The sequence below is a fragment of the Euphorbia lathyris genome, chromosome 8 (genome assembly GCF_963576675.1).
Source record: "Euphorbia lathyris chromosome 8, ddEupLath1.1, whole genome shotgun sequence".
NCBI classification, from domain to species: domain Eukaryota; kingdom Viridiplantae; phylum Streptophyta; class Magnoliopsida; order Malpighiales; family Euphorbiaceae; genus Euphorbia; species Euphorbia lathyris.
This window is the reverse complement of record NC_088917.1, coordinates 42,418,085-42,431,899: the sequence shown is the minus strand read 5'-3', so window position 1 is coordinate 42,431,899 and position 13,815 is coordinate 42,418,085. Positions and strand designations below refer to the sequence as shown.

General features: G+C 34.5%; 1 non-coding gene across 1 annotated transcript; it reads right to left on the bottom strand.

Moving 5' to 3' along the window:
• Window positions 1-13,404: 13,404 nt before the first annotated feature.
• Window positions 13,405-13,512, bottom strand: LOC136204400 (small nucleolar RNA R71). Its single transcript, XR_010675242.1, has one exon. It is a non-coding gene; the product is annotated as a small nucleolar RNA R71 (small nucleolar RNA).
• Window positions 13,513-13,815: the final 303 nt, after the last annotated feature.

Below are 13,815 nucleotides of genomic sequence, written 5' to 3'. Positions count from 1 at the left end.
ACTCCGGTGATAACTATTATACACTCGGTAACAGTTCGCTTGCGTAAACTGTTGTATCCTAGGTGACGATTGTCAATAGCGACAACATCCGTCTTAAGGAAACTGCTAATACATGCCTAATATTAGTCTAAACTCTTTCCTTTTAATTTCTTATTTACTGTTCATGTTTATTGTTCATGTTTTCTTTTTGTGTTTGTTTGTTTTTGGTTTAATCATTTCTAACAATAGATAGATAGCTGAGCGTAGTGTTCAAACGATGGTACTTTGTAGTGCCTCTGTATCAATTGTAAAGGTTTGTGCTCTACCGTTTGAAAGAGTTCATTAGTGGATTAAAATCCAAAATAAGGTATTCTAGGGACTGGATGTAGGTAGGAGGCTGAACCAGTTTAAATCGCTGAGTAACCTCTCTCTAACCCTTTACGTTACTTACTTCTGATATTTGCTTGCTTTTGTATTAAATCATCTAAGTAACGCTTCCGGCTATTTGTGTACAATAGATCGCATAACCTTAAGTCCTAACATAAGATCCTCTGGTTGAGCCATGTCCTGTTTAGAAAGATCAGAAGCAGAATCAAGCTTCGTTTCGCTGTATAACTCAGTAAATGAAGATTGTCTCTGATTCTGAACTTGCCCTTAGTTCTGTGCTATTTAATTAATTGTGAGATTTTTTTTATTAAGGGTTAAATTTACCCAATAGTTCCATTCACCCCCCCCCCCCCCCTTGGAACTAAACTCTATCTCACAAGGGACAACAAAGTGGTATCGGAGCCTAAGCTCTATTCATTAAAGATATAACTATCTTGAGCCAGATCCCTAAATGGCATCCAATAGCACACTTTTCCTTTCGGGAAATGAGACAACTCAAATCCTCCCAAGAGGACTGTCCATCACCAGACCTCCTTTGTTCTTTGGATCGAACTATACATTCTAGAAAAACAGAATGAAGAACTTCATCCAAGCACAAAAACATGAGTGCCTGGCTGGCAATTGTAAAAGGCCCTTATGAACTATATGAAACAGTTGAAGGAGTGAAAACTCTGAAAGCTAAACATAAATGGTCAGAGGATGACTTAAAGAAGCTTCAAGATAATGCCTCGTCTATCAATATGCTTCATTATGCTCTGAATGCTGTAGAGTACAATAAGATTTCAGGTTGCGAATCAGCACATGAGATATATAACAAGCTGGAAGTCACCTATGAGGGAATCAGCAAGGTCAAGGAGTCGAAAGTAAACCAGAACATGAGACTCAATGAACTATTTGAAATGAGAGAAGGTGAAGGAATCTCTGAAATGAATGCCAGATTCACTAACATAGTAAATGAGGTCAAAAAACTGGGAAAAATCTTCTCGAAAGAGGAGCAAGTGAAGAAGATCCTCAGAAGCCTTCCGATAGGTTGGTAGGCTAAGAAGACAGCTATCAAGGAAGCTCAAGACTTAACAAAGTACAAGTATGATAAGCTAATCAGATCCCTTCTGACTCACGAAATTCCCATGAAGAATTTATAGTGTTTGATTTTCCCAACTCCTATTCCCATGAGGTTTGATTAATTAAACTTTTAATTTCCATTAGTTTTTCGAATAAATAAAGCATTTATTAAAATAACTTATATCTAATAAATATAATTAATAAATACAACTTCAATCCCATTTCAATTAAGTTAGGATAATAATTTAGAGATATAGTCATATATTATCCAATTAATATTATCCTTTAATTGATAAAACCATAAATATAATCTAATTATAACTATCTAAATAAATCAATTAATTCAACTTAATAATCCCCTATATATATTTCGACCCATGCATGTCCTCCCTCTCAAAATTATCATTTTGTCCTTCAGTCTTAATTCTATATGTGACCCATTAGGTTCTTACCGCAGCTAGCCGTATATGTTTATTTAAATTACTTTCACGAAACCTATTTAAGCTAAACATATAATGGAATGAGTGCGCAAACTGTTTTATCAAAATCGTCATATTCCCCTAGAGCGATAAGAAGTCAGGTTGCTTTTGACGGTTACCTTTCCGTATTAGGTCCAGTATAATTCGATCCTTCATCAGCTATATCCTTGGATGAAACTTGTAACTATGGAATATGTCAATTTACATATAACAAGACGTCTATTTACTTGTCCATGTAGAATTAACTCTGAATAGATAGGTTAAGTGAAATCTCCATTTCTACTCTTAACCGTATCACCTTGCAAGGATTTCAGTTAATACTTCCATAAGAGGTCATGGATATATCTCCTATTTATCAGGAGTGATGAATACTCAATATAACATTAACTATCCTGCAATTACTTTATGTGATACCCAACCCTGCTCCCACACATCTCAGGGCTCCCCCTGTAATAGATCATGCTCGCACAGAATCAAAGCATCACACTCCATAATCCAGGATCACTAATTAATGTTTATTTGAGTCTGAGGATTACTTATACCTATTGACATTAGATAAATTCATCCATCCTGTTATCTCAAGTCGGGTCCCTAATCCTAATGAACTCCTTCACCAGATCCACGTAATTGCCTAGATATCTCCATATCTAAAGCTTGTGAGATCAGCTCTCTGTTCACAACAGAAGACACTATTACATGCAAGTCTCAACAGTATTATGTTAATCCTATAAACACATTACTTGACTTGGGGTTGTTTTGATAGCTTCCATTTATATAGTGTTTTTAGGATCGTTTTAATTCGTTTTTGCTTTATTTCCATTCACTTTCAGTATCGTTTTGTTATCTTTTAGTTAAAATTAGTAATTTTCGTTATTAATGGCATTTTCTGTGTTTTCAGGTGTTTTTAGGAGTATTTGAGCATTTCCGAACCAGACCCGAGCCTTTTGGAGCATTTCTGGACAATTCAGGGACCGTCAAAGCACTTTTGGGATTCATCAGGGACCATTAGAGCAAATTTCAGAAGCCCAGGGACCAAAATGAAGAAAAACTAGACTTCCTGCCCCAATTGGTTGCCTGTCTCATTGAGACACAAAGCTGTCTCGTCGAGACAGGCAATGTCTCGTCGAGACACAAAGCTGTCTCGACGAGACAGGCACTCGTCTCGTCGAGACAGCCTATGTCTCGACGAGACGAGGCGGGAGAGGCGCAAAAACGCCTCTCCCCTGCTGGAATCTCGAATTACAGATGCTTCTCATGTTTTGCAAGCACAAGCTATACAAGTTAGAGATGATCTGTCATATGAGGAGCAACCTGTAAGAATATTAGACCGTCAAGTTCGGAAACTGCGATCAAAGGAAATTCCTTTAGTCAAAGTTCTTTGGCAAAACAACTCTAGTAGTGAAGCCACGTGGGAGACTGAATTCGAGATGCGAGTTAGATATCCACATTTATTTGATATGCCAGGTTAGTATCTTTGTAATTTAAATTCGGGGACCGAATTTTTCTTAGGGGGGAAGAATGTAATAACCCTACTTGCCAATTAAATTTAAAATAGAATAAAATAATAATAACTTTTTTTTACTTTACCGAAAATACTAAATATTATATATATTATATATATATATATATATATATAAATATTAGAGCTTAACCCTACCAAATAAACTCTTATCTCTAAAAGCAAATCTGTTTGTACGGTTTTAAGAAAAGGAAAAAGAAAAGAAAAACTATTTCCTCTCTAGTTTCTTCAAGGAGCCGCCGCCACTGTGCTGCCTTCTTGAAATTTTTGGATCTACAACTTTGGGAGTCTTTGGTGAAATTATTAAGTTGATTTATTGTTGACAAAGCCTTTCATATTATATATATAAATAGTTGATGTGTGTAGATCATTGGCTTTCTTACTCACCATTGAGAATCTGGAAAGCTGCACCATATTTTAATCTTCCAACAAATAAACTATAATTATCATTATTAGTTTAATTTCTTTATATTATTTTTTTGTGTTAGATTTTCTCTTTATCAACAATTCCACTTCTTCCATGTTCCGGATTGAAAGTTAAACAAATATATATATTATATTTTAAACTAGGGTTAAGGTGCAAAAATACCCCTAACGTTTTGGGTCAGGAGCAATTTTACCCCTAACGTCTAAAATGGTGCAATTTTACCCCTAACGTTTGTAGCCAAGAGCAAATTTACCCCTAACATTCATAAATTGGGTCAATTTCAGAAATAATTCATCAAACTGTCTTCTCGGTCATGAATCTTATCATCTACACTTCACATGTGCGTCATTTTATCAGTAACAAATCATAAACATATGTTGGGATGTGAAAAAAAAATAAAAAAATAAAAAATATACCGTCTTTTGTACGAATTAGACAAAAAAAATTCAAAAAAATTCACCGAATTTATAAATATTAATCTCCAATTCTATTATTAAATTATAAAAAACATGAAATCTTTTTTTAGAATGAATTGATATGCAATTGGTACAAAATAATGAACAAAAATATATGTGTTTTATAATGTGTCTGAAATTGACCTAAATTACCAACGTTAGGGGTAAAATTGCTCTTGGCTACAAACGTTAGGGGCAAAATTGCACCATTTTAGACGTTAGGAGTAAAATTGCTCCTGACCCAAAACGTTAGGGGTATTTTTGCACTTTAACCCTTTAAACTAACTTATATCCTTGATTTTACTATATTATATTCTAGCTAATAATTACTTGAAACAATGATCGAACCTTAAATCGTTAAATGTATTTATTTAAAATTTCTTTTTTTCTTCTCTTTACTTTTAACAGTTGCGGCTACTATATTGCTTAATTCCAGTCTAATTAACATAACCTATCCCTCATTTAGCTTGTGTCCATAGCAATTAAGTTTTGTTGAATATGGATTAATTAGTTCACGTCCTCCTTGATCAATAGAAAATTCTGAATTTTTCCCCAACACTTGATTGTCAACTGTCGTGAGCTTTTCGGGTTCTTGCTTCTGTTTAAATCCCAGGTGAGTGGTAATTATAGTACATGATCCTATTTGATTGAAATATTAGATTGAAAAACTGTTTATCAAAAATTAGCGCTTGACAGTATATTTTCGTTCCTAAAAACGTATAGCTTAAACCTTGTGTTTACTAAATATCCTTAGTATTAGAGCGTATATTCTGGGAACAGACCTTTATATTGATTTGTTTTATTATCAGGTACAATGGATTTATTAAAAATTTGATTTGATATGATTTGTAGTTTCTGATATGCGATTTATCGCAGTTATTACCTTTGTTTAGAAATCTGATAATTCGTTCAATCAGTTATGATTTTCTAAATTATATATGTATACTATATGTTTTCAAACTGGTACAAGTGCTCAGTATATCTGTATCTGTTATCTGGCCTCTCACCGATCTTCATAACATTAGGTCCTTGCATTTGTCTTTGAGTCAGGTTGTCAGTTGTCAGTTTGTCGTCAGTTGTGTCATCATTAGAATCATGCATAAGATCGGTGAAGGCGATTGTCTGTTATCTGTATCTGTTATTGGTAGCGCTTACCATTTATCTGGCCCTGGTGGTGTGCAGTATCACCACTCTGTTACACTGTACCATGTGTTTTAAAGCTTTTGTCTTATTTTCTGATTATACTAATATTTGATATTCTGAAAGGTTTCAGTGTTATGTTTGACAATTGATTGTCAGCATTTTGGAATTGATTATCTTATATTTCCCCTTTAGTTTAAGGGTTAAGTACAAAAAAAATGCATGTGGTATACCGGTTTTGCGAACTGGGACCTGTGGTTTTTTTTTACAAACTCAGGTCTGTGCTACACGCCGTTAGCAAACAGAGGTAAAATTGACTAACGGTGTTAAAATTCAAAGAGAAAAGAGTTAATTTGGTCCTTATATTTATTTATTTTATAAATTAACACCCCTAATTATCTAATTATCACAAATAAACCCCAAAATCAAAAATAAATATAAAAAATACCATCTTTCCATCTCTTTTTAATTTTTAATTTTCCTTCTTCTTTCTCTCTCTTCTCTCTCTCCTCTCTTCTTCTTCTTCTTCTTCTTCTTCCTCCTCCTCCTCCTCCTCCTCTCTTCTCCTTTCTTCTTCTTTTTTTTAATTTTTTTTTTGAAATTTCCATTGAAGAACGTCTGGAAATTCCAGACGTTCTTCAATTCTGGAAATTCCAGACGTTGAAGAATGTCTGGAATTTCCAGACATTAAAGAACGTCTGGAAATTCTAGACATTCTTCAATGTCTGGAAATTCTAGACGTTGAAGACGTCTGGAAATTCTAGACGTTGAAGACGTCTGGAAATTCCAGACGTTCTTCAACGTCTGGAAATTCCAGACGTGAACGTCTGGTCCAGACATTCAAGTTTGGAATTTCCAGAGTTGAAGAACGTCTGGTCCAGACGTTGAAGAACGGGAATTTCAAAAAAAATTTAAAAAAAAAGAAGAAGAAAGGAGAAGAGAGGAGGAAGAAGAGAGGAGAAGAAGAAGAAGAAGAAGAAGAAGAAGAAGAAGAAGAGAGGAGAGAGGAGAGAGAGAAGAGAGAGAAAGAAGAAGGAAAATTAAAAATTAAAAGATGGTATTTTTGATATTTATTTTTAATTTTGGGGTTTATTTGTGATAATTAGATAATTAGGGGTGTTAATTTATAAAATAAATAAATATAAGGACCAATTAACTCTTTTCTCTTTGAATTTTAACACCGTTAGTCAATTTTACCTCTGTTTGCTAACGGCGTGTAGCACAGACCTGAGTTTGTAAAAAAAAAACCATAGGTCCCAGTTCGCAAAACCGGTATACCAGAGGCATTTTTTTGTACTTATCCCTTAGTTTAACTGATTTTGAAATACTATATTTTGAACTATATTTGTCATGATTTAAAAGTATCAGCTTGCCTGCCTGTTCCCTTTCTGTTGTGTGCTGTAGCTACTACTCGCTGAGGTTTTCGCTCGTATAGACGAAAATCTCATACCACGTTGAATCTTTCTTTTTCAGATTAAGGTCCCTGTTCGTGAGGTAACCCTTGGATTGATGTTGAAGGAGATTGCCTAATAAATTAGCTTTATATTATCTTTGGAGAATTTTGATTATTGAGGTTTAGACTTGCACATTTGATTCTTTTAAGGTTTATTCATGTAATTGAGACGAGTTTGATATTCTGTTAGTAAATTTTGGAATTTCTATTAGTTCAGAATTTAGGCTAGCATAGATTAAAGTTAATTTAATTTATGCGCCGGTCATGGCCTGGGTTGGGTCGTACACTTTTGTACCCCCGGAGACCTAGGTTTTCTCGCTATGTCTATAAATAGCGAGCTAATCTCAGTTCTTCGGGAGATGAGACAATTTTATATTCATAGCTACTTTAAATTTTATTTCAGCTTTAGTTTCAATTCAGTTTATAGATTAGCTTTAATTCTTTGAAGAACAAGCTCAAAGGGTGGAGGATCTACCTCGTTTACATTGTAATCAAGCGAACGGGTTTTAGAATCTCTTTCTCCTTCCCTTTATATTTATTACATTTAATAAAAAATGCTTTCGTTTATCTCCAATGGCATGAATAACATGATTAGTTTGTCTATGAGTTAATCCCCATCCAATCTAGGATGGGGATGAAATTGGTTGAATGATTCTGTATGATTAGGGTTTAGGGTTTAATGTATTCGCTTTTGATTCGATCAGATTATGCATGCTTAATGCCTAGATGATGTTAGGAATAATATTAATGCTAGAATGAGAATCGATGATGATCTACTAGCCTGTTTAATGTAAATAATGTGCTTAATGCCTGTGAACCTGACTTAGATAGGATTATAGATAGATGAAAACCTGACCACAGAATCGTCTATATGGAATCTGTGTTAATCTGGCCTCGCTAGAGACCACTAGGAGTGAGGCTTTGTGACTGGGCTACGGCTTTAGTCTTAATTGTCAATAGACCTAACGCTTTGCATGACCTAGGGTATATGCCTAATCAAGCCGTCACCCGAATGCATATGAATAGGATAGACGAATATTGATCATATTTGTCTTTCATATTAGGACGATTACCTTCAATCATTAGTTGAGCTTAAACCTGAAGTCCTTTAAACCCATACTTAGGAATTAACCAATGAATTCCCCATTCTAGGTTGTAACTACCATAAATCACAATCCACCCCGCGGCTTGTTCTGTTTACTGCTTTCCTTAGTTAGTAGTTTAATTTATTAGTTTATAACCAAATTGCTTATCAACCTTGCTAAATAGATAGATTTACCGATTGAATAAACTGATTAGGATAATAGTCTTTGTGGTTCGATCTCGTGCTTAAGCACTATATTACTTGTTGCGATAGGATACACTTGTCCTATTAACTGCTATATATTTTACGAGCATCATGTTTTAAGTTTATTAATTTATTATAAAGTTCGGTCTCACTTTATGCTTGTATGAACACTTTATAATCACTTTAGATAAACTTTGAGGTTTTCTTTTATTTAACTTAATTAGTTCTAATAAAAGATACATGCCTTTATATAGTTTAACATACTATATCTTATAAAACAAACGATAATGAACGATTCATTTACAACGGGTTTATATCCTATAACAATTGACTATAGGACACTAAACCCCAACAACCCGAACTCCTCTATTTTTACATTCTTCTTTAGAGGCTCAATTTCAACTGATTCCTCAATTAATATTGAAACTTTTGGTTTCTCATAATTAGGGATTAGTTCTTCATTGTTAATGGGAAAAGATATTACCTTATCAACCTGGCCTACCAATTTGGGTTCTTTAATTGATTCGTCTACGGTTGAATCAACTAGGATCCCTTTTTGTATTCATAAATTTTTAATTGAAGCATACAAATCGTCAGTTTGATCTTCGTGAGTAGATAGGAAGTTAAGCAAATGTGTAACAGACTCCTTATTTCCATTGTTTCAAGCCATTTTCTCAAAAAAGAAGACTCATTAGCAAATAAAAGTAAAAATTAAAAACAAATATTTACACAAAAATAATATTCACAAAAAGATAATATTCACAAAAAGGGCTTAAACTAACAATTTCGACCTTTGGTTCGATATTGCTGGAAAATAACTCCCCAGCAACGGCGCCAAAAACTTGATGAGTCTCGAGCTGTCGCTCAAAGGCTCACTAAGGGATAAGTGTACCTCGTCGTTATCAAGTAATAAATCTCGACAAGTCCATGTATCGAAGCCACAGGATTTATACTGCACATACCAAACTACTAGGCTTCTAATGTTATCTAGGCGATAGGGGGTTGGATTGATTGGTTTTATATAAGTTAATCATACTTCTACGTGATTTTAAGCAAGGCAATTAAACCAGGAAATAAATGGAATGATACGATAATACTAATTTCAACCTAATTTAACAACTAATTGATAGTCTATTCTGAGTTGCTTAGGCATGAGGCCATTAAACCTACTTATCATTTTAGGGTTCCTAGCCCGTTATTCCTTTGTTAGAGGCCGAGCTAGCTCTAAGGTTCAAGAATTTAGGTCTTACCAACTATGAGGTTGTAAATTTCACAGGTTCTTCGATTAGGGATAATCAAATTCGACTCGCAATATGAACCTATATTATATTCGGATTATTGAATGATTTAAAGCAATTAGGCAAGGCATAAACAGAAGCAAATAAAAATCAATTGAGAAATTAATACTGAAAATTATATTAAATATGGAGAAAGTATGTCACAAGATAAAATCAACCTAGGATATATAGGAAAGATCTAAAGCAAACAGGAAATAAAAGAGAATAGAAATCCCTTTCATGGGACCTGTCGACCAAGCAGTCGTCTTTATAGGACTGAAAGATGAAACCTTGTGAATCCTTGAAGTTTGGAGGTGGAGTTCTTTAATGGTAGACGGAAGGAAAGTGGATTCTCAAGGTAGAGGGAGGTGAAATTACATAAGCAAAAGATATTCTAAAAACTAAAAACTAATTAATAAAAACTATCTATAATGAAAACTAATTAATGAAAAACTAACTCTTTAATAAAAAATTATCTAATCAAAACTGATTAATCTCTGGGAATGAAAAACCCAATTATTTAAATACAAAAAGAAACTGAAGATAATCCTTAAAAATCTGCCAAAGTATATTTGCATGGTTTTTATTTGAATTTAAACTCTTGAGTAGGTTCGGTGAATCTCGTCAGAAAGGCTGAGTCCAATGAATCTGGTCAGAAAGGCTCTTGATTCTGAATCTTAAAAATCTCCACCTCTATCTCTAAAAATCTGCACATAATCTCATAAAATACTCACTCCGTTCTCAAATAAGTGTCGTTTTAGATAATTGTTTTTGTTCTTTTTTAAGTGTCATTTTCGTTTTTCAATAAAATTTAATATAGTTTTTTGGTCTAGGCATTTAAATTTTGTCTTTTTTATGTGTTTTTTAAGCTTTCAAAGTTTTTCCTCCAACCATTATAGGAGAGAGAATTTGTATTTAGTTAATCCATGTAAATTTATTAATTTAAGTGCATATTAATTGTGTTTATTAATTTGTGTGAAAAACTCTAAAACGACACTTATTTGAGAATGGAGGGAGTATTATTTAGATAATTCACCCAAAATTAATTAATTATCCTACCAAAAGTTATTTTTAATTACCAAGTCAAAATTGATTTATTTTTGGTAGGTTAATTTCTTAATTTTGGGTACAGATTAAGCTCAAAATAACATATAGAAGATCAATTTATTAAAAGTGACAAAATACTTGACAAAAGTTAGGAATATTTAATAAAATGCTAAAAAAGTAATTAAAAACCTAAAATTGACAAAACAATGATAAATTACTATTAAAGTAACTAAACCGACAATAAAAGATACAAAATAATCCCTAAAATCGTACTAAAATATAGGGGTTTTTGACCCCTTATCAATTATCGTATCATTCCATTCACTGCTTGATTAATTGCTTGGCTTAAGATCACTTAGGTAAGTTAGATTTTGCCTTGTTTGCCTTTCAATAGAAAGAAATGAATCCTCGCATAAGAGGACGAACATCCAACCACTCACCACCAAACACCCATAGCTTGGAGCTGGTTAGTAAAAGAAAAGGGTCCTGTTTCCAAAAACCTATCAAAGGGGACACAGTCACTTAGAAAAAAAAAATCCTTGTCAAAACAAAAGAAGGAAAATTGTTCCCTCTCAAATGCTTAAAAGAAAAATGAAACAGGAAAGCCTAGAAACAATGACAAACAAGCTCTCCAAGCTAGACTGATCCACCTTCACCAAAAAACACCTGCTCCAATTATAAATTTCAATCAATCAACCATTCAAACAACCCATCACCCTTGTAATGATTCCGAAGGTGCCAAGAAAAATTTCGAGTATCTGTTAGACAAGAAGGCAAGTCAAAATGTATTCTTTGTATGCATAGCTGTCGAGTGACTTAAACACCCCATAAACAGAGAGCAAACACTGTGAGAAATGAGCGAAATCCCAGAAGTACTAGGAAAATGATTGACTTTTGATCCGGGGATTCACTAGCTACTTTTATCAGTTTAATTACTCATCGTATGAATGTTACAATCATTAGAGAAACCTTAACTGCATCTACTTAGCTGTTTATTTGTTTGTGATAATTTTACCTGTTCCTTCATTTTCATTTCGATGTGTTGCTTCAGGACAAGCAAAAGCTTAAGTTGGGGGTAATTTGATGCGAGTAAAAGGAGCAAATAAAAGAGGATGAACATTCATGGAAAAGAGCTTCAAAGTCTTAGTTTTCAACTAGAAATGGAAGAAACAGGCAAAAATAACAGTTCGAAGCAGGAATCCTCACGAACAACCTTTCAGTAGAACAAAACAGCCTAAACAACGGCATTAACGGGTCATTTGGAAGGAAACGGATAAATGCGTGGGTCGAGCAAGCTACAGGAGAGAGAAAGAGAGATAAACGTGGAAAGCAAGACAACTTTCCATCTTGCGCCAAGTGTAGGAGGATTGTCCAGTTGTCATTGTATTTACTTTTTGTGACTTTTTACCCTTGTAATTAGGGTTGATGTAGGGGAGTATAAATAGGAAGGGAATCTTATTGTAATAGGGACCTCGGTATTACCGCCACCATCAGTTTTTCTCTATTTTTATATTTTCTGTCGGAAGAATGTTTTTGGGAAGAAAAAGTTGTTCACTCATGACAATGAGTGAGTAATCCTTTGTACAGGCCTAGCCAGCTAGTTAAACAGCGAATGTAAGTTTATTTTAATTAATGAAGTATTTTTATCCATGATTGAGTGTTATTAGTATGCTTAACGAATAGATTACGATCAAGTCTATTTTATGGTTACCAAAGATGACAAGACGGTGCTTTGACGTAACGGAAACAACTAATCGGCATATGTTGTAGTGGACGGACACGAAAACTACCACATATTGAGGTTTCTTTATGAATGCTCCCTATTGCCTAATGCTTGTTTGTATGTTAGCACAAGGACACTTGGTTAATTTTACTCACTTAGTATCTTTGGAAATGGGACACCGGACCTTAGTGACCAATGAGGGAGAGACCCAACTCATGAATATAAATCTACTTCACTAAATGATAAAGGTTAGGCACAGTTGTTCGTAGGCGTATGGCTAGGCCTGTGCCTGTTCATCTTGAATTCATTCCACTTATTACAGTTTAGTATTTATAATTTGACATCATTCACACACTCAAAGTTTTACGTCTAACACTTAAGGTAACTTATTCTTCTCATTTAATTCTAATCCCTGTGGAATACGACACTTGGTCTTACCAAATACTTCACACGACCTAGTACACTTGCTAGCGTCCATATTTAACAAACCAAGTTTTTGGCGCCGTTGCCGAGGATTTTTAACTTTAAGTTTTGAAGAATTCGTATGCTTATTTCGTTACCTGATAACCACCTGTTTGCCCAGTTTTTGTATTTCGATTTCTAGTTTTATATTTCGAAGAGAAGGTATTCATATCCTTCCTGTAGACGTTGAAATAGAGAGAACATACAGAAGAAGGAGAAGACTACTCAGACAAGCTAGACGCATCAGAATGGATCGCGAAAACGAAATACCAAATCAAGAGCATCCAGAGAACCACGAGGAAGGTCGTGTTGAAAACAACAATAATGGTAACCAGAGGTTGCAGATGAAGGATTACTCCAGACCATCCACTAAAGCCCATTCGTCATGCATTGTTATACCAAATGAAGGAAATTGCAGGTTTGAAGTAAAAGCTTCAATGATCCAGATGTTACAAACAGCTGTGAAGTTTGGAGGATATCCAAACGAAGATCCAAATGCTCATATCCAAGATTTCGTCACAATGTGCAACACATTTCGCATGCATAGAAATGATAGTGACGAGGTTATTCGGCTCAAACGGTCCCCTTTTCCTTGAAGGATAAGGCAAGGAATTGGTTGAAGAACCTACAACCAGGATCTATCACGAACTGGGAGGAAATGGCTACCATGTTCCTGATGAAATATTTTCCTCCCAGACAAGCCATCAAGTTGAGGAATGAAGTCTCACATTTTTTTTCAATAAGAGGATGAATCCTTATCTGAAGCATGTGAGAGATATAAAGAACTGTTGAGAAGAGTACCGCATCACGGCATACCCATATGGATGCAAGTTCAGAACTTCTATAATAGAGTGACCAACGTATACAAGATACAAATTGAATTAGTTGCCAATGGAAATCCAGAGGAACTGGAACCTCAAGCATTGTATGAGCTAATTGAAAGAGTGGTCAATACCAGTTATAATTGGCACTCCGTGAGAAGCGATGGAAAGAGAGTCACGAATTGCGCAAACAGTGATGCAATAACCAAACTGTCCTCACAAATGGAACAGATGGTCAAAACAATGGGAAAGATGAACGTCTCAGTAGTAAACACGCAACTCTCGACCGCTATGGA